Raw genomic sequence first — 14,214 nt, forward strand, 5'->3', positions numbered from 1 at the left:
CTCCCACAGTCTGCTTGTGCAGCAGGTCCAGGAAAATGATCTCTTCCACCGTGCTGGTAGGTAGAAGATGATGTGCTGAAAGCTGGCGCACCGGGGGTGACTTGGCACTCTCCCATACTGTCACTCAGCTCTCCTTGCGATGGGGTGTGGGGTTTTTTGTTGTTCCTTTTTGTTTTTTACCTAGAATGGAACCCGATGGGAGTGTAGGGCACCATTTCTTACAGTGGGGGAGTAAATCCCACTCCCCCTGGTTCCTCAGGACAGCACAGTGGCCCACTCTTAGGTGCATGGTACCAGGGGTCAGGTCATAGAATGTTTAGTGAATTGTTTCTGCTTTGCTGTGTCTCACATGTCTTTATTGGTGAAATGAGATTTGAGTCCCTGAGTGGGTGAAGAGTAGAATATGCTGGGGTGGGGGGTGCTTTGGAAGCCCGTTTTGTAGGTCGGCTTTGAGAAATGAGCCTATGAGGCAAAGATCCAGGGCACTGGGCCCAAACATGCCCAGGTTATTGGGGTCCTGCTGCTCACAGAATGAACCTGTGGTTCCCCATCGGATAAATGCATATAATAATACTTAGCCTCACAGGATTGTCATGAGGATGCAATTAGATGATGCATGTGAAAGTGCTTGGCACAGAGCTGAATCTCAGTAGTGCTATTTCTGGATGTGTTCTAAACAGATGTGCTATGAAGTAGCTGGAAGATGTGAAGGTCTGACGGAGAAAAGACCATGTCACATTATATTGGGTGTATGTTTCTTTCCCTTATAGTCACATTATATTTGACAGAGCAGTTTTTCAGACTGCTGTCCAGAGCGATGGTGCTTCTGTGATCATTGACTGGAGCTCTTGAGCTCTGGAGGCCATTTTCATCTAGATATGTGCCTCTGCTTGTCACCATGAGGACCCAGGCCTTGATAAACTTCTCATAAGCATGGTTAGTTGAGCTCATTATTATAATTCATCGTCATTCCCTTGCGTCCTGGATGTTTATCTGTGCATCATGTTTTTATACCACCATTGGACTCAAGCATAATTGTTAATGTGCAATTTTTTTTAATGTTTATTTTTGAGAGAGAGAGGCAGGCGTGAGCAGGGGAGGGCAGAGAGAGAAGGAGACAGAAAATCCCAAGCAGGCTCTGCAGTGTCAGCACAGAACACAACATGGAACTCAAACTCATGGACCGCGAGATCATGACCTGAGCGGAAGTCGGATGCTCAACCGACAGCCACCCAGGCAGTCCCTTAACATGCAAAATTTTAAACTAGCATTCTGTTAAGGACTAATGCTCCTTTTATAATTGAATGGGGGTGTCAGTCATTGTGTATTGTAAATTTTCTTAATAGAAAGGCATTTTCTATTTTGATCCCAGAATATCACTGGAGAGAGAGACTGGATTAGAGTTGAGTCAGGGGAACCTGGGAGAGTGCGTGGGGCACTCTGGACCAGATTATTCCCCTCAAGGCCATCACCACTCTTGTGTTCCTGCTTAGTACTGCCATCAGACCAGATAGGCACTGGTCCACCTCACTGCCCTTACCGTGACGGAGGGGTGGAAGCATTTCCTAGGAAATTAGCCAGTCAGGACTACGGTAAGTATAGAAACAAATTAATGCAAAGTATCCCTGATGGGCAAAACATCGGACTTTTAAATAAGACAGGATCAATAACAGTGTTGTGCCCAGCCATGTTGGAACCTGAGGCAGAAGGAAAAAAAATAAACACTGACCCTGTCTTTATTGAAAAATTTGAAACTTGAAAAAAAAGTTGAAACTTGTGAATTTTTTGCATTAATATTCATTTACAAAGTATGTTAAAAATATTATTTACTTTGAGCTTTTCTCAGCCGCTGCTGAGGTGCTCCGTCCTTTCAAGGAAGCTAAGGCCGCCTTGGGGTGAGCCCCTCACTTCATCTGGTGACTAGCGATGTGACCAGCAGCGCCAGCTGGAGGGAAGGATTATTTACTTTGAATACTGAGCTTTTTGGCACTCCCTTAGATTTTGTGCCCCAGGCAGGTGCCTCTCTCCCCACACCCTAGTCCCAGCCCTAGATTTACATCAAAGACAGAGAAAATTTTCTCCACAGGTAATTTAGTGCACTGGTTGGTGCTGGTGTGCTTCTGGTCCTTTTTGGAGACTTAGCTTCTCAACATGCCTCCCCAGGTTTGGAGGGCAGGCTTTTCTTTAAAAACAAACAACTAGAAGTTGTTTTGTTTTGTTTTTTTTTTTTTTATAACTTAAGAAAGGTAATATGTGGTCATTATAAAAAAAATTGGAAAATAGAGAAAAGGATAAGGAAGAAAGCAATCATCTGTAACCCCATCATCTATAGGCAACTCAGTCTTGGAAAATTTTTGCGTGTTTTAGTCATAACATCTTGTTGTGTTTTAGTCATAACATTTCGTTTTATTTTCTTCTAGTGTTTTTGCTATACGTATATGTTTTCTTTTTTTTTTCCACATATGCATTTTCACATAGTTGTGTTCCCAACAAAGAACTTTTTATCTTGTTTTTTAAATTTGCTATATTGTGTACATGCTAGCATATTAAAAATGTTAAATAGGGGCGCCCGGGTGCCTTAGTCGGTTAAGCGTCTGACTCTTGATCTCGGCTCAGGCCATGATCTCATGGTTCATGAGATGGAGCCCCACTGAGGCTCTGCACTGACAGTGCGGAGCCTGCTTGGGATTCTCTCTCCTTATCTGCCCCTCCCCCTGCTCTCTCTCTCTCAAAATAAATAAATCAACTAAAAAAATTTTTTTTAATGGTAAATATTTTAATAGCTATACAGTGTTTTTGTGTCTGACCAGACTAATCTTTTAACCAAATTTTTCTTTATTGGACATTTAGGTAATGTTCTTTTCTCATGTTTTTTTTGTCTTGAGCATTTTTGTACACATTTTGCACATTTTGTACAAAATATATTTCAGATTATTTCTTTAAAAAGATTACCAGAAATGAAAAATTTTTTAATCTTCTGAATTTTAATTTTTAATTTTTTTAGAGAGAGAGTATGTGTACAAGTGGAGGAGAGAGGCATAGGGAGAGAGAGAGAGAGAGAGAGAGAGAGAGATTGAATCTTAAGCAAGCTCCATGCTCGGTGCAGAACCTGACATGGGGCTCAATCCCAAGACCCTGGGATCCTGACCTGAGCTGAAATCAAGAGTTGGGCGCTCAACCGACTGAGCCACCCAGGCGTCCTCAGAAATGAAACTTATGAGTCAAAAGATCTGTCAGGTTTTTTTATGCTACTTCCATGTTGCTGTTAGCCACATGCCAGCTGCCATTCCTACTAGAAAGTATGACTGCCTAACTTGCCCTGCTCGCTGATGTAGCTCAGGGAGTGCTGAACTCTTTCCTCAACTTTCTTTATAGGAGTACTGGATCCTTGTCCTCCTCTTCCAGGTCGGGTAGGACCCTCTGGTCTTCAGATCTACTTCCCTTCCTTGTTTGGCATAAACCTCTTGGAATCCTGTGACATCTTGGTTTTTGCTAGTGCCCTGTGTGGGTTCCTGAGAGAGTGAACACTTCCCTAATTAAGCTTCAGATATTTTTTCTGTAAGCTTCTGGTTGCACTCGACCCTGTAGCCTCTTTTTTCAACCCTTTGCTGAGAGCTAAAAGAGGCTTGTTATTAGAAGACCCACCCTTCTCCCTAACTTACGTTTCTCTGTTGTGCTGTGATTGGTACTCATTTGTTATTAGTCTAGTCCATGAGCTTATACACATTTGGTATCTGGGCTGTTAGTACTTGACCTCTGCTTCAGTGAGACTTGGTTTCTTTATGTTTGTTTGGTGCCTGAGTCAGGTCTGATCCCCACTGTGTCCAAGAGGGATTGGGAGTAGGCTGTCCCCGGAGCTCTACGGCATCACGGTAGTTCCCACAGAGAGCCAGAAACAGACTCGACAATTCTGCGTTTCTTCCTGTGGCCCAGCCCCCACTCCCTTTAGAGTCACTCACTGAGTTTCTCTACCCTCCCCCGCTACTGTGTTGACCTCTGAGATCTGCTGTGGAGTAGAGTGCAAGGACAGTGTGGACACTGGTGCCCGAGCAGATTTCTCTCCCATGCAGACAGCAGTTTCATGTAGAGCTGAGACTACAGTGAGGAGCTTATGTCAAGTACAGAATTTAGGGGTACCCTAAAACTCAGTAATCAGCCTAAGTAATATTTTATGCAATATTAAAGAAATAAAAATGAATGCAGTGATGAACCAAGTATCAGAGTTTAAAATACAGGATCAGTTTAATAACATTGCTGTGTCCAGCCATACCACAGCCTGAGTGGAAAGGAAAAATCACCAATATGGACTTTGTCTTTTGTGTCTATGGCATGTGTCTCTCTCTGCTCATCCTGGTCCCGACCCTGGTTGTACAGCAAAGCAGAGGAAGTTTTCCCTGCGTGTGATTCAGTGCGTCAGTCACTGCCGGTTACACCTGATCTTTTGACAGGCCTCTCCGGGGCTGTCCATGCCTGAGCTCTTCTTTTCACTTGATACGAAAGGTTCCACCCTGTTTTCTTCCTCTCATTGGAGAGCTAAGTCCTCTTCTTTATGATTGCTTTCTGATAAACCCAGGTAAAAACCATCTTCCTGGCTTCCCCAGATAATAAGTGTTCTGAGAGCTGAGGGTCCCCTATTCCCTGACCCTGATCTGTGAGCCCAACAAAGGTTATGATGCAGACCATGTTTCCCTGTTCAAATTCCTTGTGGCTGTCCTTTCCCAAATAGGTTTGACCACTTTCTGCCATAGATCTTTGTGTATGATTGCAGGTTCTACTTTAATGTAAATGTAGTCTTAACTTAAACATTCTCACTCTTCAAGTGCGGTTTTCAGTACTCTGTTTTAACATTCTCTTCTGGATACTTTTTGTTAAAGGAGCCTGAATTGGTTAAAATGATTAAACCTTAGATTGTACCAGAGCGTGTATTTTATAATCATATTGGTACAAGTTTTCTTAGGGTCATCAGGGTCAAGACACAGAAATTTAATCCACATTAGATTAAATAACAAGGAATTTATTGCATAAATACAGAATCCAACAGTAGGAAATGAAGCTGGATTTTATGAGTGTTGGAAAGTTATCAGATGGCTCTTTTGTCCGTCTCTTTCCCCTTGGAGGCACATAGTCTTGGATTGCAACTTCTTACAAGTGCTCCATTTTCTTGCTTTCTTTTTGTTTTTTTTTACAGAATTTTTTTTTTAATTTTTTTTTTTAACGTTTATTTATTTTTGAGACAGAGAGAGACAGAGCATGAACAGGGGAGGGGCAGAGAGAGAGGGAGACACAGAATCGGAAGCAGGCTCCAGGCTCTGAGCCGTCAGCCCAGAGTCCGACGCGGGGCTCGAACTCACGGACTCACGGACCGTGAGATCGTGACCTGAGCTGAAGTCGGACGCTTAACCGACTGAGCCACCCAGGCGCCCCCAGGATTTTTTTTTTTAATTGAAGTATAGCTGATACACAATGTTATGTTAGTTTCAGGTGTACGACATAGTGATTTTACAAGTCTGTACATTGTGTAATGCTGACCACAAGTGTAGCTACCATCTGTCACCATACACCACCATTGACTACATTCCCTGTGTTATATCTTTTATCCTCGTAACTTATTTATTTCATGACTGGAAGCCATTTTCTTGCCTTGGGCGCTCAAGGGAGAATGTGCACCAGCTGCCCACTCCTGGTCCACTTTGGTGTGGCTAGGAGAAGGGGGTCACTTGATACAACATATCTAATCATTATTTCAGCATGGGTTGAAGAGTATGGTAAGCCGGACCACTGTTTTTTTACAATGCATAATAATAAAGTAAAATCTTTGCCGTCTGAGAGAATGTAGTCCTAGTGAGACAGACTGGTATGCAAGCAAGTGGGATATAATCAGGGTAAGAAAATAATGCGAAGATGGACATTCTGTGAGGTGAACATTCACATAGGAGTCCTGGTTTGAGCGACGCTTGTCCTTACAGCTACAAGTTTACTAATAAACAGAAGGTAGGTTTTCCAGATAGAGAATATAAGGAAAAAGCATAGAGGCATCCATCAGAGGATGCTATCCAGGCAACTCAGTTCAATGTGGGCTGCAGATTATGATGGGCCTTGTATGCCACGTGAAGACTGGGATTTTGATCTCACAGCTGGTTGAGAGCTAGCAGAGAATTATAAGCACGGAAACAACATTATTGGATTTGCTATTTATGAGACATCTGTTAATCATCTATCATGTACCAAGCATTGTGCTAGTCCTGAGGATTCCAAGAAGTTCTTTTGCCATTTTAATTTTCTTTGGTGATCCATTTTTCAGGCGTCCCACCTGTGGAAAACAATGTAGAATGTTGTCCTTAGGATTTCACAGTATTCAGAGTCCTTAAACTGGTGTTTAATGATAATATTAAAGTATCATAAAGTATAAATAGTACACTTTATGTAAAAAAAAATGCTTTGCAAAGTATCATTTAGTATGTCACAAAGCATTATGATAACATAACAAGCATTATTCTACCAAGGCAGAAAAGAGTGGCTCCCTCTTCACCTCAGGTTATCTAGTAAAGAGATTAACGTCTCACAGATAATCACAGTACATTGTGATAAGTAAGACAGTGGAGGTAATGGCCAAATGGGTGGTAATAAGAAAGCTTGGGGATGATTGTCAGGGAAAGGGAGGACTTCATAGAAGAGGTGTTATTTTGACAATCTTCAACTCCTTTTATCAAGCAGAAGATTAGGACAGGATGTTCCAAGCAGAGGGAATAGCACATGTAAACCTCCTGGGAATAAAGCAATAGAAAGGTTCAAGTTCTGATACCGTGGTGGTGGAGGAGGAAAGAGCATTGGGAAATGGAGCTGGGTGAGGCAGGGCTGTCTTTAGATTCTAAAGAGTCTAGAACTGTCATACGTTGTTGGTGGGAGTATAAAATGATATAACCCCTTTGGGAAAAGTTCTGGCAGTTTCTTATTAATTATGTATCTGCCTGGTGGTCCAGCACTTACACTCTTGAGTATTAGGTATTTACCCAAGAGAAATATTTATTTTATGATACAAAAGACTTACAGAAGAATGTGTTATAGAGCTTCCTTCATAATAGTTCCAAATTTGAAATAACTCAATGTCTTTCTGTAAGGAAAACGATAAGCAGGTCAGCAGTAAAAGTAATATACTGATACACTCAACAAACTATTATGGTGAGTAAAAGATCCTTATGCAAAAAATGCCTATACTGTATGATTCCATTTATATGAAGTTCTAAAGTTCACAAAACTAGTAATAGATGATAAAGGCAAAACAGTGGTTGTCTCTAGGGGGAATACAAGGATGGGATTCTCTGGAAGGGGTAATGAGCCAACTTTCTGAGTGATGGAAAGGTTTGATATCTCGGTAGGGGTCTGGGTTACAATAAATGTATTTATCAAAACCCATCCAATAATAAACTTAAGATTTGTACATTTCACTGTAAATAGACTTTTATTTCTACTCTCCCCGCCCCCCCCCCCCCACCAAAATACCTGTGAACTCTGAACACAAGTTAAAGATGTGCATGCTGAAGCATTTAGGGTGAAGAGCACTGAGGTCTGCACTTTACTTGGAAATGGGTCAAAAGTAAGAGGAGTTATGTTTACATACATGGATGATATATATGTGATAAAATAAGTATACCAAAATGTTAACATTTGTACACTTTAGGAGGTGGATATGTGGCTATTTGAAGTATGATCTCAACTTTACTGTATGTTTGACATTTTTCATAAAATGGGGGAAAATATAAAGGTTCTTACATACTACTGTGTGAAGAATTTGGTGTTTATTCTGGCTTTGGAGAACTAGTGAATACTTTTAAGGGGATTTCTTATATGTGAATTTTAAAAGAGAAAGAGGTCCAAGGCACAGAAGCCGAGGATTCTATTTTAGTTCTCTTGGTAAGAAAAGAGGAGAGTATGAAGGAGCACCCAGGATGGAGTAGAGGAAGTTTAGGGCATAGAATTGTTAAGTCTCAGTGAAATCAACTTGGTGATGGCAGGAGTTGGGATGAGGAGGAAATTGTGAACTGGTGCACAAGTCCTGGGGGAGGGACCACGACCTAGGGGCTGGTCTATGCGGTGATGGGTAGTACATTCAGAAATCTTTAACCTCAGAGAAAAGGCTTTAGCATGAAGTTAAAATGGAACGCTCTAGAATGAACAATTGGGAGCTGACAGAATGTCAGCCATATTTGCCTCTCCCAAAACCCCAGTTTTCCTTTGGAGAGTGTGGACCAGTAACACACATCACGGCTTGGTGGAGATGATTAAGAGCCAGAGCTTGGGTGTATGCAGGCAGGGGCTGGCGGATCTGACCTCAGCTGCTCTGGTTGCACACCACTTATTAGAAGATTGCTGGCACCAGTGGCTTAGGGGGAGTGAGACGGTTCGGGCCCAAGAGGCTCTCCACTTCTTCAGGTGAGGGATGACGCAGGATGGAGCAGGGGGGTGTTGATTTCTTTTCCTTCTTAACTGAAGAGGGTTTTCGTTTCCAGCTCAAGTGCTACTTTCAAAAGAAGGGACAGCGCACAGAATTAAGTGTCACTCTGTAACAGCACAGAGATTTCTGTACAACTCTCCATAACGCCGCGCTGTGAGCATGCTGCGGACCTAAGTGTCTAGTCGGCTCTAGTCTCACACAGCTCTCGGTTGTGCTAGGCTGAGCATTCAGGGCTTTTCCCGTTAGGGGTAGACTACTTTACCACTTTTCTTCCAGTGTGTCCCTTCTATTCCAAACTAGAGTTTAGCCTTCTGAAAGCCTAGGACCATGTAATGTTTTCTCTTGTTTTGTTTTTGTTGTTGTGGTTTTTTTGGCGGCGGTGGTGGGGGGGAGCGTATCCTTTATGGTGCTAGGCAAACACAGTGTGTAACACGCACTTGAGTATCTTCCATGCGGTGGGCATGGTACTGGGTGACAGAGGGCACAGTAAGTCCGTCATTGTCCCTGACTTTGTGCCGTTTATAGGATTTGGGGGGAAGAAGACATCAAACTGGGAATTACCACCTAAATATTTAATTATACTCCTGACATGTCCCAAAGGAAAAGTAGAGGGTACTGTGAGTAACAAGGGATTTAATTTAAATCAGAAGAAGGGGGTGGGGCCAGGGCATCAAGGGAGCCTCATCGGAGTCACAGCCTAAAACCTAAAGAATGCTTAGTAGGAGCTGGTCAGGCCAAGAATGAACAGGGCAAAGGGTGAAGCAGGCACAGAAATCTTTAGGGAGGGTGGAGTATAAGCAACACCGAGGAAGAAAGAACGCAACCAGGGCTGGACCAGAGTGAGCAGTGGCGGGCTGTGGTGTGTGAGTGAGGCTGCGGAGAGATCACGTCGCTTCATGTAGGGCCTTGCGGGCTGGAGCCAGCGTTTGGAATTTTATTCAGAGAGGGGCAGTAAGCCCCTGGGGAGTTCCAAACAGAGGAATGATAGTCACTTTCTGGTTTTTAAAAGATCATCCCCCTGGCTGTGGTATAGAGAAGAGGAAATGGCTCATTCTGACCCAGGAAAGCTGCTCAGTGGATTTAAGTGAACACAGAATGTGGCCCTACTGATGTCTCTCACCCTTTGTCCGAGAGCTAACCCCATGGTGACGCTGCAGCGAAGGTGGGGCCGGGCAGCTCTGGGAAGGCTCTCTTTTGGTTGGCTGGAGCTGGTGACAGATGAGGCCCCACGTGCTCTGGTTCTGGTCCTATGTGCAGTACTTCACACGCCTGTGGTGTGTGTGAGCCAACTTGATTCTTGAACTCTAACTTTTTGTTCCCAGGCAGACAGGTACCGTCCCTAGAAATGTCCTTTTTTTTTTTTTTTTTTTTTTTAAGACTCTTGCCAAACCCCTAAAGAGAACCGCCTGAACTGGAGATGCTCTCCAAGAGTCCCAGTCCTGGAAAGGAAGAGCCAATATGAGCTGCCCCACATTCAGCCTGGGCTGTGGGCTTACTGGGTCCGGTTGCTGTTTCAGTGCTGCTGCCAAAGTTTGCCAGTCTCTGACTTTGTGCCCATGGTTCCTGATGGGAGAGGGAGGTGAATGTCTCTAGTCTTCCCCCATCTGGGTGTTCTTTCTGCCTGGGGAAAGGACTGCTTAGACATGTTCCCCCAGAAGGAGCTGGCACATGGTGGTTTTTAATCTGCAGCAAGTGAGGAGAGATTGACGTTAAAAAACAAACCCCGGGTCCCCACTGAAATCAGTGTTGACAACTGATGCAGACTGCCCTTTTCTCTTATAAAATCTTTGCTGTGCTCTTTGCCATCTGTTACAGAGCTGTGAAAATTTTTGTTCCTCCTGCAACTTTTGACAAAGTTGTCCTCAATGTGAATATTCGATACATGGGTGTTTGTTGGCCTCTTGGTTGTCACTCCCTGTGGGAGCTCACATACACTGCAGACTGTGCACCCAAATTCTTCCCGAACAGAGGACTCTCTCCTGCCTGGTCCACTGGAGAGGCCCCCTGGCCTTTCCCTGTGTCTTTTCCCTCCCCTGCCCTGATAGTGGAGGTGTGCCTGCGTGGTTCACTGTTGCAGGGAGGGGATGGTGGCAGAGGAGAGTGTAGACTGAGATGAGGGCCAGGAACTGGCACACCAGCATTTTAGCCCTGGCCCTGCCGCTAAGTGGCAAAACTAAAGCCACCTAGGCTTTTCTCTATGCCTCAATTTTCTAGCCGGTCAAGTGCAGATTGTAATACATGCCCTGCTTACTTCACAAGGCTCCCAAAGATCAAAGCAGGGTTCTCTAGTTCAGTCCTAGCCCAGAAATAGAGTTCCTTCACTGCACAGGGTTTAAGAGATTTCTTTTTAAAGTTTGTTGCCCGGATTTAAAAATCAGGAGATTTCAGAGAAAACTCTAGCTTTTCTTGGAAGTAAAAAAAACTTGGCAACCCTCAGCCCACATTCCTCCATGGCAATTATCGGCTGGATTTGAGGAGTGGCTGCCTGTGAGCTGGGGCATGCACTTTCTGGTTTGTGCAGTCCGCATGCTTCTTCATCATCTTTATGACAGTGAGTCTGTGTGCCTGGACTCCGTCTATACATTTTGCTATACCTGGACTGTTTCCCTCCTTTGCATGATCTCCTGGCCCCTATTGGCGTTTGGATTTATGCCCTTGATCTCCAGAAGATATTCCAGATTTAGAACTTTACGATAAATTAGGTATCATACAAATACAAAGGATTTGGTGTTGGGGGCGGGGGGGGGGGGGGAGATGGAACCTTTAATATTCATCACATATCTTTGCTGTGCTTGGTGCTCTGTTTATCATGTAATCCTCCCCTAAAGTATGAGGTGGATATCAGCTACCCTCGGCAGATGTGAGGACAGGGCTTCATGGAGATTGTGGCCTGTTTGAGCCTAACCCGTTGGACTGTAAAGGAATACTATGTGATCTCAATGTAAGCGGGGGTGGGGGGTGGGGGTGTGGGGGGTGTGGGGGGGGGGATGTAGTGGCACAGCCCCCGCCCCAGAACTGCCTGTACTTATTTCTATCTGCAGTAGTCATGTAGGCAAGGGCCCGTTGTAGGACTAGTAGTGGTGTGGTCCTTTTTTCTTTATAAAATACTTTTATATAGAACTATAGAACATTCTTTTATAAAAAACTACTTTTCTCCTTCTCCTTTAAAGCAGGAGCCCCCCGCTTTTTTCCCCAGTGTCTTTTTCAGAATTAAACAGATAAAAGGAAGCTGTGTGGAGCATCCCACCCTTAAATGGAATATTTTTTTTTCCTCCTGGGGCCACTGGAAGTACCTCCTGTGTCCTAAGGCTCTGAGGAACTGTTTAAAAACCACTTATTTAGTCTTAATTTCTGCCATTGAGAAAACAGGCCAAAGAGATCCAGCAACTTGTCTAGTATTGCCCTTTCTTTTATAGCTCCTGGATAAATTCCACTTTAACTGGGTTCTCTGTCTGATTCTTTAGACCAGCTTCTGAAGGTTGTTGTATGCTTATATTCTCTTCCTCATGTCATTTGGAGAGAAATTGCATTAAGTCAACAGCATTCATTGGGTTAAATCTTATTTTAGAAGAGAAACAAGAGTTTGTGGGGCGAAAAACTGGAAGACAGGAGCAGAATATGGATCCGGACGAGGTTTTTCTCAGTACCCTCTGGTTCCTTTGGTTTGTGTCTCCTTTCATCTCAGACAAGTAGAAGGCATTTCTAAAAGTGTAGATGGGACTTATGTTACGAAATGAAGTTTCCTTCCCCTGTAGGAAATAAGCAGGTAGCAGATTTTTAGTGGCTAGAATCTGTGCCCGATATTAAAATATCCACCCAAACCTCTTTGGCAGCAAATCCAGAAACCCTGTCTCAGCACCATGCCGGGCTTCTTTTGCATCTCAGTCCTGGGTCTAATCATGCTCATTGTCTGCCCAGCTGGTCCCCATCTGTGTGCACACCGCTATGGAGATTGTCGCTTTGGTGTTTTTCTTCTCTTCCCTGTCACCTTACTGCCCCATCCCTTACTTTTCTTTGCTAAGTGGAAGCCACTGGTGTCTTGATTCATTCAGAGCAGCCCCTGGGGCCTGGTGCTATCTAGCATGATTCAGTATTTGAGACGAAGCCAGGAGAGGTACTGCACTTAGTTCCTCAAAAGCCCCGTTGCTGATGTCAAATATCATGCTTAGGCTCCTGACGACATTCTGCTTAAAAAGGGTCAGCCATGGTAATGATATTGAGGACCATGATCTCTTGTTGATATCAGAGTTGAGTTTTTAGAGATATAATTCCCCTTCTGTATACAAGTCTCACTTGTCTGCCTCTCGCAGAAGAGAATTAGGCACTTCTCTCATCTTTGCTTGAGAGATAGAAGTCCAAGTTACCGCAGTAGTTTCATCAGTAATTCTGTGATCCTGTCCTTATTAATAGCCTTTTAGCAGGAAAGTGTTAGAAAGCAGCTAATCCTAGGAGTTTAAATGTTGAAGGATCGGGGCGCCTGGGTGGCGCAGTCGGTTAAGCGTCCGACTTCAGCCAGGTCACGATCTCGCGGTCCGTGAGTTCGAGCCCCGCGTCAGGCTCTGGGCTGATGGCTGGGAGCCTGGAGCCTGTTTCCGATTCTGTGTCTCCCTCTCTCTCTGCCCCTCCCCCGTTCATGCTCTGTCTCTCTCTGTCCCAAAAATAAATAAAAAAACGTTGAAAAAAAATTAAAAAAAAAATAAATGTTGAAGGATCTATAGGGATATGCACATTAAAACCATGATGAAATATCATTACACACTCACTAGAATGGCTAAAAGAAAACAATATTAACAATTATATTAACCATACTAAGTGTTGATGAGGGTGTGGAACAACCAGAACTCTCATGTGTGGCTGTTGGGAATGCAAAATGGTATAACTATTGTGGAGAACTATTTAGTAGTTTCTTATAAAGCTGAATATGCACTTACCATATATCCCAGCAAATTCCATTCCTACTTATTTACCTAAGAGAAATAAACACTCATATCTACAAAAAAATGGACGTCTATATGAACACTTTATTTGTAATAGTCCCAAACTGGAAACAATTCAAATGTTCTTCAACAGGTGAATGGATAAGCTAACTATGGAATATTTATATAATGGAATACTAGTCTGCAATTAAAAAAAGCCAACAACCCAGCTACTGATACATGTAACAATGAGGATGAATATCAGAAATATTATACAGAAGAAGCCAGACACAAGGATACATACTGTATGATTGCATTTATTCACACAGAATCCCAAGCAGGCTGCAGGCTCTGAGCTGTCAGCACAGAGCTTGACACGGGGCTCGAACTCATGGACTGCAAGATCATGACCTGAGCCAGTCAGATGCTTAACTGACTGACCCACCCAGGCACCTGAAATGCCTTTTAAAAAAAAGTTTACTTATTTATTTTGAGAGAAAGAGAGGGAGAGTTAGAGGGAGGGTCAGAGAGAGAGAATCCCAAGTGGGTTCCACACTGTCAGTGCAGAGCCTGATGCAGGATTCAAACCCATGAACCATGAGATCATGACCTGAGCCAAAATGCCAAAATCAAGAGCCAGACGCTTAACTGACTGAGCCACCCAGGCGCCCCTATTTTGAAATGCCTTTGAAAAAGTATAAAGTCAAATACAAATGCTGGGTGGAGGCAAATTCCAAAAACTCCACTTCAGGGAAGAGGGTCAAGAACTGTGACAACCAGTGTATGAGCTTATATGTGTGTATATATTTTTTCACTTTGTGTACCACTGGCTGTGGCACTTCATCC

General features: G+C 43.6%; 1 protein-coding gene across 14 annotated transcripts in view; it reads left to right on the top strand.

Moving 5' to 3' along the window:
- The window catches only part of AAK1 (AP2 associated kinase 1), a 173,403-nt gene that overhangs the window by 60,807 nt on the left and 98,382 nt on the right, over positions 1–14,214 (top strand). The window contains exon 1 of one of the 14 annotated variants that reach the window (XM_078444578.2): positions 7,531–7,594. The exons of the other annotated variants lie outside the window; for them this stretch is intronic. The gene's annotated coding sequence lies outside the window, so the exon portion shown is untranslated. Of the gene's footprint in view, positions 1–7,530; positions 7,595–14,214 lie in introns of those variants that run through there. 14 annotated transcript variants of the gene reach the window in all.

The sequence above is a fragment of the Panthera onca genome, chromosome A3 (assembly GCF_046562875.1).
Source record: "Panthera onca isolate mPanOnc1 chromosome A3, mPanOnc1 haplotype 2, whole genome shotgun sequence".
Lineage (NCBI taxonomy): Eukaryota > Metazoa > Chordata > Mammalia > Carnivora > Felidae > Panthera > Panthera onca.